Raw genomic sequence first — 12,186 nt, forward strand, 5'->3', positions numbered from 1 at the left:
TTGGTCAGAGTCTTTGCTACTTTCAGTGTCAAGGGAGTTTTCCACTTTCTTGCCATCAGAAGTCAAGTGCATAACACCTATCATGTTTACTAATGGTGGCATATCTTTCCCCTCAGGTGTTACCCAACTTGTGCCTCTATTTCCCCATGTGTCTATGGTTGCCGCTAGGTGTACCCAATCTACGTTATCTGACTCAGTCATGCCCGGTAGGACATCCATATAAGGAGAATCTTCCCTATCATTGGTCTCTTTTTTGCATGTATAGCAATACTTTAATGGGGCTGAGTGAATAGTGGTATCCGATCGATTATCAATGATAACCTTGCTTCCTAAAGGATGCGCGCGACCATTCTCAAGATCAACTCGAATGACAGAGTCTCGGAATTGTAAGTAGACATGGTTTTTTGACCAGTCATGCACCATTTGTGCTTTCCTCATGAAAGGACGTCCTAAGATCATTTGATATCTGAACTTGTGTAGGAAACACTGTGTCTAGAATCTTGATTTTTCTAGGTTCTGGCTCTAGTTCTCTTTGTGTTTTTTCCACCAAACCCCTTAAGTGTTGCACTCATTTAATCTCCTCTACTGGGTTTGGGTAAGTCCCAATCATTTTCTTGAGGGTTTTTGGCCCACGTGGCTTGTCTTTGAGAGTCTCAGTCAATCTGGGTAGCCGAGAGGGCATTAGCTGACTTGGTTGTGGGGTAGGAGGAGTTTCCTTTTGTTTCCCCTGATTTATGTCTTTGCTTGATTCTCCTTCATTGCGCACCTGAGTGGGTTCCTCCCTTAAAGTAGTGGCTTTGGTCCCCATGGTTTCTATTGAATCAGAATCATCTTCAGGATCATTCATATACATAGGGTCGTCTCCTGTCCCTATATTGGTCTTTGAACTAGGTTTGGAGCTTGTGGCATTAAGCGATCTCTTCCATCGCATTTTCTTTTTCTTTGCTCGAGCAATCGATGGAGTATCCCTCTCTTCAAGAATGTAGTTTTCATTTTGAAGTATTGACCGTGTGACTACATTTGCGGGTACAACAGGTGTGGTTCCTAGTGCCTCATTGGTGACCTCAACCAAATTCAATGGCGTAATCTTGGCTACACTTGGATTATGTGGACATTGAGCAATCAAATGATCTATGCCACAATGATTACATGTAAGTACTGGCATTCCTGACGTGCTCCCTTGATTTGGTTGCATTTGAGTAGCGATCTTCTGTAGCCTATTAGGGCACTCCGCTACACGATGTGGTCCACCATAATCGTAGCATTGAAGAGGTGGTCTCCTGGCAAAGGTATTAAGGTTTTGCCCTCTTGTGGCCAGAGAAGCCGCTTGATATACAGGCTTGACTTGCCCAAAATGATCCTCCATGTAATACTGGGGAGTTATTTCAAACGTATCAATCCCATATGGAACAATGGGGTCTATATCCTCTTCATAATCCCCACACGCACTATGTGACTCACAACCCATCTGGTTTATAGGGGTAACCCTCGGATGCGGAGGTTGTGGTCCTAGCACTGGCGGTGGTAATGACATAGACTGGACTAAATTTGGGTTCCTTGGAACTATGTGTTGTGATGGTTGCTCGACAGGTGGTGCAGGCATCAGTGCGGGTACTTGAGGTGTGTTTGACCAGGCTAGTGGTGCCTGATTTGCTAACATTCGCTTAAGTACTAGGCAATCCTTAGATTGATGGCCATACTTACCACATGTATTGCAAGTCCCATTGAATTTAACTCTGAAGGTGGGACATTCACTCGTGCTATGTGGTCCTAAGCAAACTGAACACCATTGTTGCTCTCTTCTTGGGTACATATGGTTATTTTGAGGAACTCGATTACCCCTAAAGTATTCTTGGAGAGCCTTAGTAAGGTCAGCTATAGACATTTCCGATATCTTAGGCTCCTTGGCAATAGGTTTTACAGTCATTGGCTCGTGCCCAGATACTTGCAAACTAACCGACTTTGTCTCCGAAGATACCTTTTTACCTGCAATCATCAAGTTGTCTTCTAACTGGATTGGCAGTGGCAGTGACTGCTTCCCACGTCGTAAGATCTCTAATGGCTAGGCCATTGTATATGTCCTCATAGCGCAATCCTCGGATGAATCTATCAAGAAGTTGGTTATTATTAAAGTGCTCATCGGGGATACAGCGAGAATTTAGATGCTTTAAAGTCTCTCACTGACTCTCCTTCCTCGCGTTCAGCTTTTTGGAGTTGAGATGCTACACCCCAAAGCACACCCTCATGTATGTATTCTTTCAAGAATAATCTCTTGAGAGTAGGATAGTGAGTACGCTCTTCAACCCTTAAAGTTTGATACCAATCTCCGGCTTTTCCACTCAAGGTTAAGCCTAAGGCTTTACACCACTTATGTAGCTCATTGTGCTCTTCCAAGGAATCACACACGTGTCAAAAACTTCAATGTGCTTCCTAGCATCTTCGTTACCACACTGAAGTTCTGAGTGAGCTTGGCAACTTGTACCGCCTTGCTTCTAGGCTCTCTCTCAGGTATGCCACGCATGTTTTCCACAATAGATTGTCCGATCGCTTGAGCAAACGCTGCTAGATCACCTAAGTGAGCAGGCATAACTAGTGGAGGCACTTCTGGGATGGCCTGGTTGACAGGAGTTGGCATTGGTCTTGGTATGAATGCAGCTGACGCAGGATATGATATGTGACTAGGCATAGCTCCTCTTGGATAAGGGTTCTGATAAGGCATTTGTGGAGCATACGCCATTGGCATAACAGGATGCATAGGAGCTACATGAGAATGAGTAGCGATAGGTACATATGGTCGATATGCACTGGTACACACTGTTGTAGGTACTGTACCACTAGGTAGCGGTGTTGTACTAACTACAGTGGTAACGGGTGCACTTTCCATCATGCTCATCATCGGAGTAGGCATTGTGGATTCCCTAATGGAAAGTTGAGCCAAAGTTGGAAAGCTAAAGTTACTGCTCGTGGGCTCAACCTGCATTGAGACCCCAGGCGAAACAACATACGAAGGATCTACGGGACTCACCGAGGGAGTCTCCAATTGCGACAGGGTTGGTTGTTTAGCCTTGCCCATATCCAAAAATCTCATAGGGCCAGTTGACTGCTCGTGGGCTCAACCTGCATTGAGACTCCAGGCGAAACAACATACGAAGGATCTACGGGACTCACCGAGGGAGTCTCCCAATTGCAACAGGGTTGGTTGTTTAGCCTTGCCCATATCCAAAAATCTCACTCCCCTATTCTGCCTCTCGAATTGGATAATTCTATGGATAACTTCACATATCATTTGTTATTGTTCATCTAGATTGGTGGCACTAGATGTAGATCGTATGACTTCTAACCAACCTACATGGTATGTGTAACCCGTGTATAGGTCAGTCAGAGTCTCCGTGTGTAGGTCATATTCCCAATTTTCATTGAGAAATATCGCATCCAAAGTTGGTGTGCCAAAAGGTTCTCTCGAAATGGACGCAATGTCACTTCTTGTGGTTTGACTTCTACTAGGGGCCTCTACTTTAGGAAGAGCGTCATAAGGTGGTAGCTCAGTAGGGCCTTCATTAAATGAAGTGGGTAGAATATCCACATGGACACTCTTTGGGAGGGCAGGGTCTACCTGAGATGTGAATGGCGAATCTACTTCCCCATCTCCTTCGTTTACTTCACTTGTCGCAGGTTCAGAGCACGTAGCTCTACTAAAAGTCTCTATTAGACAACTAAACATGCCAGATTCGGGTTGTGGGGCCCAAACTGGCACGTTTTGGCTTGCTTCCTCTCAGAGTTCTGGGTAGGATGCCCTTCCATGACTTCAGAGTCAGAGGACGAGTCACTAGCTGCTATTCGTGGATCTTGGGTTGCACTTGCTTGGGTTCCAACTGAAGGCCAAGATGCTAACGTGGAGGGATGGTGTGAGCCTGCGAAAACTGAAACGCTTTCTAGTTGCTCAAACTCTAGCACCCGACTAGAGCGTAGATGCATGTGACGTGGGTATCCTACGTGTTGAGATATCGAGCTCATCTAGTGAAACGATGGACACTGATGACACCCGCCTCGGGGATAGGCCCCACACTTACACCACTGGCATAGTTGGTGAGATCATGGGTGATATACGGCCAGTGGGATGACAGGCTGTGTGTGACATCCATTCTAGAGAGACTGGCATAGTTATAGCGCCAGCTCATTTAGTTGGGTTCACACTATAGAGAACCCTAGTATGTATTTGGTTGAGTATCTTTCATATTGTGTGTACTCTTATCTTTTTACATGGTGTGTTGAGTGTCGTGTGAAGAAGAAGAAGATTTTCAGCCTCTCACCTTGTGTGTTCTCTTTTAGGGTTTTGTGAGTGTGTGTGTGCTTATTACAAGAGCTCAAGCTCTCTTCTCCCCTGCATCTTTTCATGGTATCAGAGCCTGGTTCATGCTAAGGGCTGAGCTGCAAGCAAGAGAAGCACAGGAAGCAGTACAAGGGTAAGAGCTTCATCTACACTTCCCTATTTGTATTGGCGATACACCCTTCTACGGGAGGCACCGGCAAACGATCTCTGATTGAGGAGCTTTCTTCGTGGGAGTAAAGCTATAGGACTACAATGTTGTCCTATTGGACTTCATTTTTCAGGCCGAAAACACGTTTCGCGCACGTTACGACCTCTGTTTTTCAAAAAGCAGGCGATTTCAAGCACTCCGAGTATGTCATCGATTCTCTGCTCTGCAGAACTCTGTTTTAAGAACTGCAGGAAGACAGATTGGCTGTGCAGACATTGTGTGTGCTGCAAGGAGGTCAACAGTTGCCATTGGGTGTATGTATACACATTGAGGTCACTGGTTTGTGACATTTGAGTGTAGTACAGTACCGCTGTAGAAAATACAGCAGCAGTTTGTGCAGGACAAACCAGAGTGCTGTTTCTGGTAAATTTGTATGTCTGGCAAGATGTCAAATGATGGCATAAACCAGATTGTTGCTGAGAAGCTTTACAAGAACAACTTCCATGATTGGAGGTTCAGGTTGACAAATTTCCTGATGGGAAAGGGTTATTCTTGGGACTATATAGAAGGTGAGCATGAAGAGGCACCGGAGATACCGTAATCAATTCGACTGCTGCAAATGTGAAAGAGTTCAAGGATTGGAACCAAGGAGCCAAAAAAGTTATGTATTGGCTCTCTATCAGTGTACAGGACACAATGATTGGGCACATACAGGATGCCAAGTCTCCCAAGGAGACATGGGACACCTTGGTAAAACTCTATGAAACGAATACCAAGGCACGAAAGATACAGTTGAAGAATGACCTTCATACTGTGGAGAAAAAGAGTATGTCTATGAATGACTATGCATTGAAGATCAAGGGTATTGTGGAATCCCTTGCATCTATTGGTGTTTCAGTAGATGATGATGATAAGGTGGAAGTCTGTCTACGTGGTCTTGGGCCATAATACAAGGCATTCAAGACGTCCATTCAAACTCGGAAAAACATTCCCAATTTCACAAATTTGGTGTCTATGTTGATTATAGAAGAGAAGAGCTTGGGTGAAGACCAACAGTCTTCACAAAACAAAAATAGTTCAAAGCAACAAGCCTTCTACACAAGTTCAGGAGAGGACGAGGTAGAGGAGGCCGTGGATGCGGCCAAGGAGGTGGCCGAACAAGTAATCAAAATTATGGCCAGCAACATCAACAACAACAGTCCCAGAATTCACAACAACAACAACGCGCAAGTGGAAGAGGCCAATTCAGAGGCAGGGGGAGTCAAAGAGGTCGTGGAAATTGGCAAAGGCGGTATAATGATACATGTGGATGCTTTTATTGTGGTAAGCTTGGACATGTGCAGGCAGATTGTTATAAGAAGCAAGCTGACATGCAAAATGAAAAATTGCAGCAAAACAACAATGCATCCTCGAGCAGAAATAATGAGGATAATGAAAGGTTGTTTGTTATATGCAGCATGTTGTTAATGCCATGTCTGAAAATGTTGAAGCAGCACATAAAGATGATGTATGGTACGTTGATTCAGGTGCTTCGAACCACATGACAAGTCATGGGGAGTGGTTCAAGGAGATGAAAAACCTTGAAAGACCACGTTTTGTGGAAACAGAGGATGACACTGCTCATCCAATTGCCCATGTTGGAGATGACACTGCTCATCCAATTGCCCATGTTTTGTGGAAACAGGGGATGACACTGCTCATCCAATTATCCATGTTGGAGATGTGCCATTGTCTATGCAGGATGGCAAAGTGAAGTACCTTGTAGATGTACTTCATGTTCCGAACATAACAAAGAATCTGGTTTCAGTTGGCCAGACGATTGAGCAGGGTTTGCACAGGTTCGGTTTAACCCTGATGGTTGTTATGTTGAAGACTTTAAAGACAAGTGCAAGTTGGTTGCAAAAGGCAACAGAGTGGACAGAATGTTTACATTAAATGTAAGAATGCCTGAAGTGAGTGTTGCGATGTTTGCAAATGGTTCAAGAATTGTTGCAGACATAGACATTTGGCATAAAAGAATTGGACGTGTGAATGTGCAGAGAATGAAGTCTATGCAGACTAAAGGAATTGTGACAGGGCTGCCAAAGTTTAAAGTTGAAGGTATGCAGAAAATATGTTAAGCATGCCAATTTGGAAAGCAAACAAAGCATGTATTTTCACGTGACAGAAATGTGAGCAGAAATGCACTAGATGTTGTGCATTCAGATGTATGGGGTCCTACTACGAAGACCATGTCTATGGGAGGCTGTAGGTATTATGTGACATTTATTGATGACTACACAAGGAAAGTGTGGGTATACTTCATGAAAGAGAAGAGTGAGGTGTTCACTCATTTTCAGAATTTCACAGTTATGGTTGAAAAACAAATAGGGAAATATGTAAAGTGCCTAAGGTCAGATGAAGGGGGAGAGTACTTCTCCAATGAGTTCTCTGAATTTTTGAAGAAGAATGGTATTCGGTGACAGTTTACATGCAAATACACTCCGCAACAAAATGGAGTTGCTGAGCGAAAAAACAAGCACATTGCTGAGATTGCGCGAGCATTGATGAGAGAGAAGAATATGCCGCATAGCTATTGGGCTAAGGCTGTTTCTACAGCAGTTTATATCATGAATAGGACTCCAACTGCAGCCATACATGATGTAACTCCAGAGGAGAGGTTTACTGGCAAAAAATCTGATTTGTCTCATCTGAAAGTCTTTCGATGCATTGCATATGTGCATGTGCCAGATGAGCTGAGAACTAAGTTGGATCCAAAAGCTGAAAAATGTGTGTTTATTGGGTATTCCCTTGAGCAAAAGGGATACAAGTGTTATAAGCCTGCTACACGTGAGTTGAGGGTAAGCAGGGATGTTGTTTTTGATGAGATGAGCAGCTGGTATGCTACTGAAAAAGAAGTTGTTGGGGCTGATGTGAGTGGAAATGTGGTTGCACAGAATACAAGTTAGCAATCACAGTCTTTGAGTGGACCAGGAGAGTCCTCATCTAGTGGTTCAGTTGATAGACCATGGAGTGGCAGGCTGTGTCATAATACCAGTCCTGCAAATGTGATTAGTACATCACATAAAGGCAAAGAGAAAGTGGTTGAGCCCCTTAGTATGCCTGACATTTTTACAAGGCATTCTCATGTTGATGGAGAGTCTAGTGGCTCAAAGATAAGCCTTAATGAGGATCTTGGGATACCAGTTATGAGAACACGTGGTGTAAAGAAGGCTATGGAAGCCATGAATGCAAAGCTGCGAAGATCTGGGAGAGTGAAGAATCTTGTGCAGAGGTTTACCTATGATGGTTATGTGGCACATCACTATGCATACATGGCAAAAGTTGTGCAGAGGGTAGAGCCCACATGCATTGATGAGGCTGTTGGAAATGTGTGTTGGGAGAAAGCTATGGATGAGGAGATGGATGCACTATATGGAAATGAGACTTGGGATTTAGTGCAATTGCCTGAAGGCAAGAAAGCCATTGGATGCAAGTGGGTGTACAAAGTAAACATAACAGCAGTGATGGAAGCATAAGCAGGTACAAGGCTAGATTGGTAGCTAAAGGATATGCGTAGACATATGGCTTTGATTTATGAGGAAACTTTCAGTCCAATTGCCAAGATGGCAACAGTGAGAGTTGTGATAGCAGTGGCTGCGTCAAAGCAATGGTCTTTACATCAGATGGATGCAAAGAATGCATTCTTGCATGGGGATTTGCAGGAAGAGGTGTATATGTTACAGTCACCTGGTTATGAGGATGTGTCACCCCGAGCATGTTTGCAGGTTGAAGAAAGCCTTGTATGGTTTAAAACAAGCACCAAGAGCATGGTCTAACAAGATTTCTGAATATCTTGTCACTATTGGCTTTCATGTAGCCAATGCAGATTTCTCGCTGTATGTGAGACATAGTGATAGAGGGGTTGTGCTTGTTGTCATCTATGTAGATGACAACAAGCACAACCCCTTGTTGATGTCATCTATATAGAGGGGTTGTGCTTGTTGTCATCTATGTAGATAACCTGATCATTACGGGGGACCATGATGCAGAGATCTTTGATGTAAAGATCTTGCTTAGACAGAAGTTTGAGATGAAGGATATGGGGGAGCTCAGATATTTCTTGGACATTGAGGTGATTAGGTCACCACATGGTATTGGATTACTACAGAGACAGTATAGCTTGGACATGTTGTCCAAGTATGGTATGACAGGCTGTAAGCCTATCTTAGTGCCATTGGATCGGAATGGCAAGTTGAGTGCAGATTTAGGAGAGATTTTGGAGGATCCTATTATGTATAGGCGCATAGTAGGAAGCTTGATCTACATATGACAACCAGGCCAGATTTGAGCTATGCTATTGGGTTGGTGAGTCAATTTATGCAGGTTCCTCGAAAGCCGCATTTGGATGCATTGAGATGCATACTGAGGTATATGAGGTCTACTTTGCATTGTGGACTATTTTATGAAACTGGGACAGAGATATGTGTACATGGGTACACAGATGCTGATTGGGCTCGTAGTATCTCAGATAGGAGATCTACCAGTGGCTTCATGTTTTCTTTGGGGAGTGCTGCTGTGACTTGGAGCAGCAAGAAGCAGCCTACGGTTGCTCTATCCAGTACAGAGGCCGAGTACAGAGGTGCTGCTATGGCAGCATGTGAGGTAGCTTGGTGGAGAAAGCTACTTGTGCAGATTTGGGTCTATCAGTGGATAGACAAGTTGTCATTTTCTGTGACAACATCAGTGTTGAGATATCGAGCTCGTCTAGTGAGGCGGTGGCCACTGATGACTCGCCTGGGGGATAGGCCCCACACTTACACCACTGGCATGGTTGGTGAGATCATGGGAGATATGCGGCCAGTGGGATGACAGGCTGTGTGACAGCCATTCTAGAGACTGGCATAGTTATAGCGCCAGCTCATTTAGTCGGGTTCACACTATAGAGAACCCGTGTATGTATTGGTTGAGTACCTTTCATATTATTGTGTACTCTTATCTTGTATATGGTGTGTTGAGTGTTGAGTAGAGAAGAAGAAGATTTTCAGCCTCTCACCTTGTGTGTTCTCTATTAGGGTTTTGTGAGTGTGTGTGTGTGCTTGCAAGAGCTCAAGCTCTCTTCCCCCCTGCATCTTTTCATGGTATCAGAGCCTGGTTCGTGCTAAGGGCTAAGCTGCAAGCAAGAGAACCACAGGAAGCGGTACGAGGGTAAGAGCTTCAACTACTCTTCCCTATTGTGTTGGTGACTACACCCTTGTCGGGAGCTCTACCGGAGGCACAGGCAAACGGTCTCTGATTGAGGAGCTTTCTTCGCGGGAGTGAAGCTATAGGGCAACTATACAGTCCTTCGGGCCGAAAACGCGTTTCGGGCGCGTCTGGACCTCCGTTTTTCAGAAAACAGGCGATTTTGAGCACTGCGGGTAAGTCATCGATTCTCTGCAGAACTCTGTTTTAAGAACTGCAGGAAGACAGATTGACTGTGCAGACACTGTGGGTGCTGCAAAGAGGTCTACAGTTGCCATTGGGTGTATGTATGCACATTGAAGTCACTGGTTGTGACATTTGAGAGTACTAGAGTACCGCTGCAAGAAAATTCAGCAGTTTGTGCAGAAAAAAACCAGAGTGCTGTTTCTGGTAAATTTGTGTATTTGGCAAGATGTCAAATGATGGGATAACTCAGATTGTGGCTGAGAAGCTTGACAAGAATAACTTCCATGCTTGGAGGTTCAGGTTGACGAATTTCCTGATAGGAAAAGGCTATTGGGACTACATAGAAGGTGAGCATGAAGAGGCACCGGAGATACCGGCCGACTGCTGCAGATGTGAAAGAGTTCAAAGACTGGAACCAAGGAGCCAGGAAGGTTATGTATTGGCTTTCCATTAGTATACAGGACACCATGATTGGGCACATTCAGGATGCCAAGTCCCCCAAGGAGGCGTGGGACACCTTGGTAAAGCTTTATGAAACAAATACCAAGGCACGTAAGATACAGTTGAAGAATGAACTTCATACTGTGGAGAAAAAGAGCATGTCTGTGAATGACTATGCATTGAAGATAAAGGGCATTGTGGAATCCCTTGCATCTATTGGTGTGTCAGTAGATGATGATGACAAGGTGGAAGTCTGTCTACGTGGTCTCGGGCCACAATACAAGGCGTTCAAGACGTCTATTCAGACTCGGGAAAACATTCCTAACTTTACAGATTTGGTGTCTATGTTGATTATCGAAGAGAAGAACTTGGGTGAAGACCAACAGTCTTCACAAAGCAAAAACAGTTCAGAGCAACAGGCCTTCTACACGAGTTCAGGAAGAGGACGAGGTAGAGGAGGCCGTGGACGCGGTCAAGGAGGTGGCCGAACAGGTAATCAGAATTATGGCCAGCAGCAGCAGCAACAACAACAGTCCCAGAATCAACAACAACAACAACACGCAGGTGGAAGAGGCAAATTTAGAGGCAGGGGGAGTCAAAGAGGTTGTGGAAATTGGCAAAGGCAATATAATGATGCACGTGAATGCTATTATTGTGGTAAGCCTGGACATGTGCAGTCAGAATGTTATAAGAAGCAGGCTGACATGCAAAATGGGAAAGTGCAGCAAAACAACTATGCATCCTCAAGCAGAAATAATGAGGATAATGAAAGGTTGTTTGTTATGCAGCATGTCGTGAATGCCATGTCTGAAAATGTTGATGCAGCACAAAAAGATAATGTATGGTATGTGGATTCAGACACTTCGAACCACATGACGAGTCATGGAGTGGTTCAAGGAGATGAAAAACCTGGAAAGACCAGGTTTTGTGGAAACAGGGGATGACACTGCTCATCCAATTGCCCACGTTGGAGATGTGCCATTGTCTATGCAGGATGGCAAAGTGAAGTACCTTGCAGATGTACTTCATGTACCGAACATAACAAAGAATCTGGTTTCAGTTGGCCAGATGATTGAGCAGGGTTTGCAGGTTCGGTTTAACCCTGATGGATGTTATGTTGAAGATTTTAAAGACAAGTGCAGGTTGGTTGCAAAAGGCAACAGCGTGGGCAGAATGTTTACGTTGGATGTAGACATGCCTGAAATGAGTGCTGCGATGTTTGCAAATGGTTCAGGAGTTGTTGCAGACACAGACATATGGCATAAAAGAATTGGACATGTAAATGTGTAGAGATTGAAGTCTATGCAGACAAAAGGAATTGTGACAGGGCTGCCAAAATTTAAAGTGGAAGGTATGCAGAAAATATGTGAAGCATGCCAATTTGGGAAGCAAACAAAGCATGTGTTTCCACGTAACAGATATGTGAGCAGAAATGTACTAGATGTTGTGCATTCAGATGTATGGGGTCCTACGAAGACCATATCTATGGGAGGCTACAGGTACTATGTGACTTTCATTGATGACCACACAAGGAAAGTGTGGGTATATTTCATGAAGGAGAAGAGTGAGGTGTTCACTCACTTTCAGAATTTCAGAGTTTTGGTTGAAAAGCAAACAGGAAAATATGTAAAGTGCCTAAGGTCAGATGGAGGGGGAGAGTACTTCTCCAATGAGTTCTCTGAATATTTGAAGAAGAATGGTATTCGGAGACAGTATACATGCAGATACACTCCGCAGCAAAATGGAGTTGCTGAGCGGAAAAACAGGCACATTGCTGAGATTGCGCGGGCATTGATGGAAGAGAAGAATATGCCGCATTGCTATTGGGCTGAGGCTGTTTCTACAGCAGTATACATCA

Source organism: Cibotium barometz, chromosome 25 (assembly GCF_041138505.1).
Source record: "Cibotium barometz isolate CiBa-2024 chromosome 25, ASM4113850v1, whole genome shotgun sequence".
NCBI lineage: Eukaryota > Viridiplantae > Streptophyta > Polypodiopsida > Cyatheales > Cibotiaceae > Cibotium > Cibotium barometz.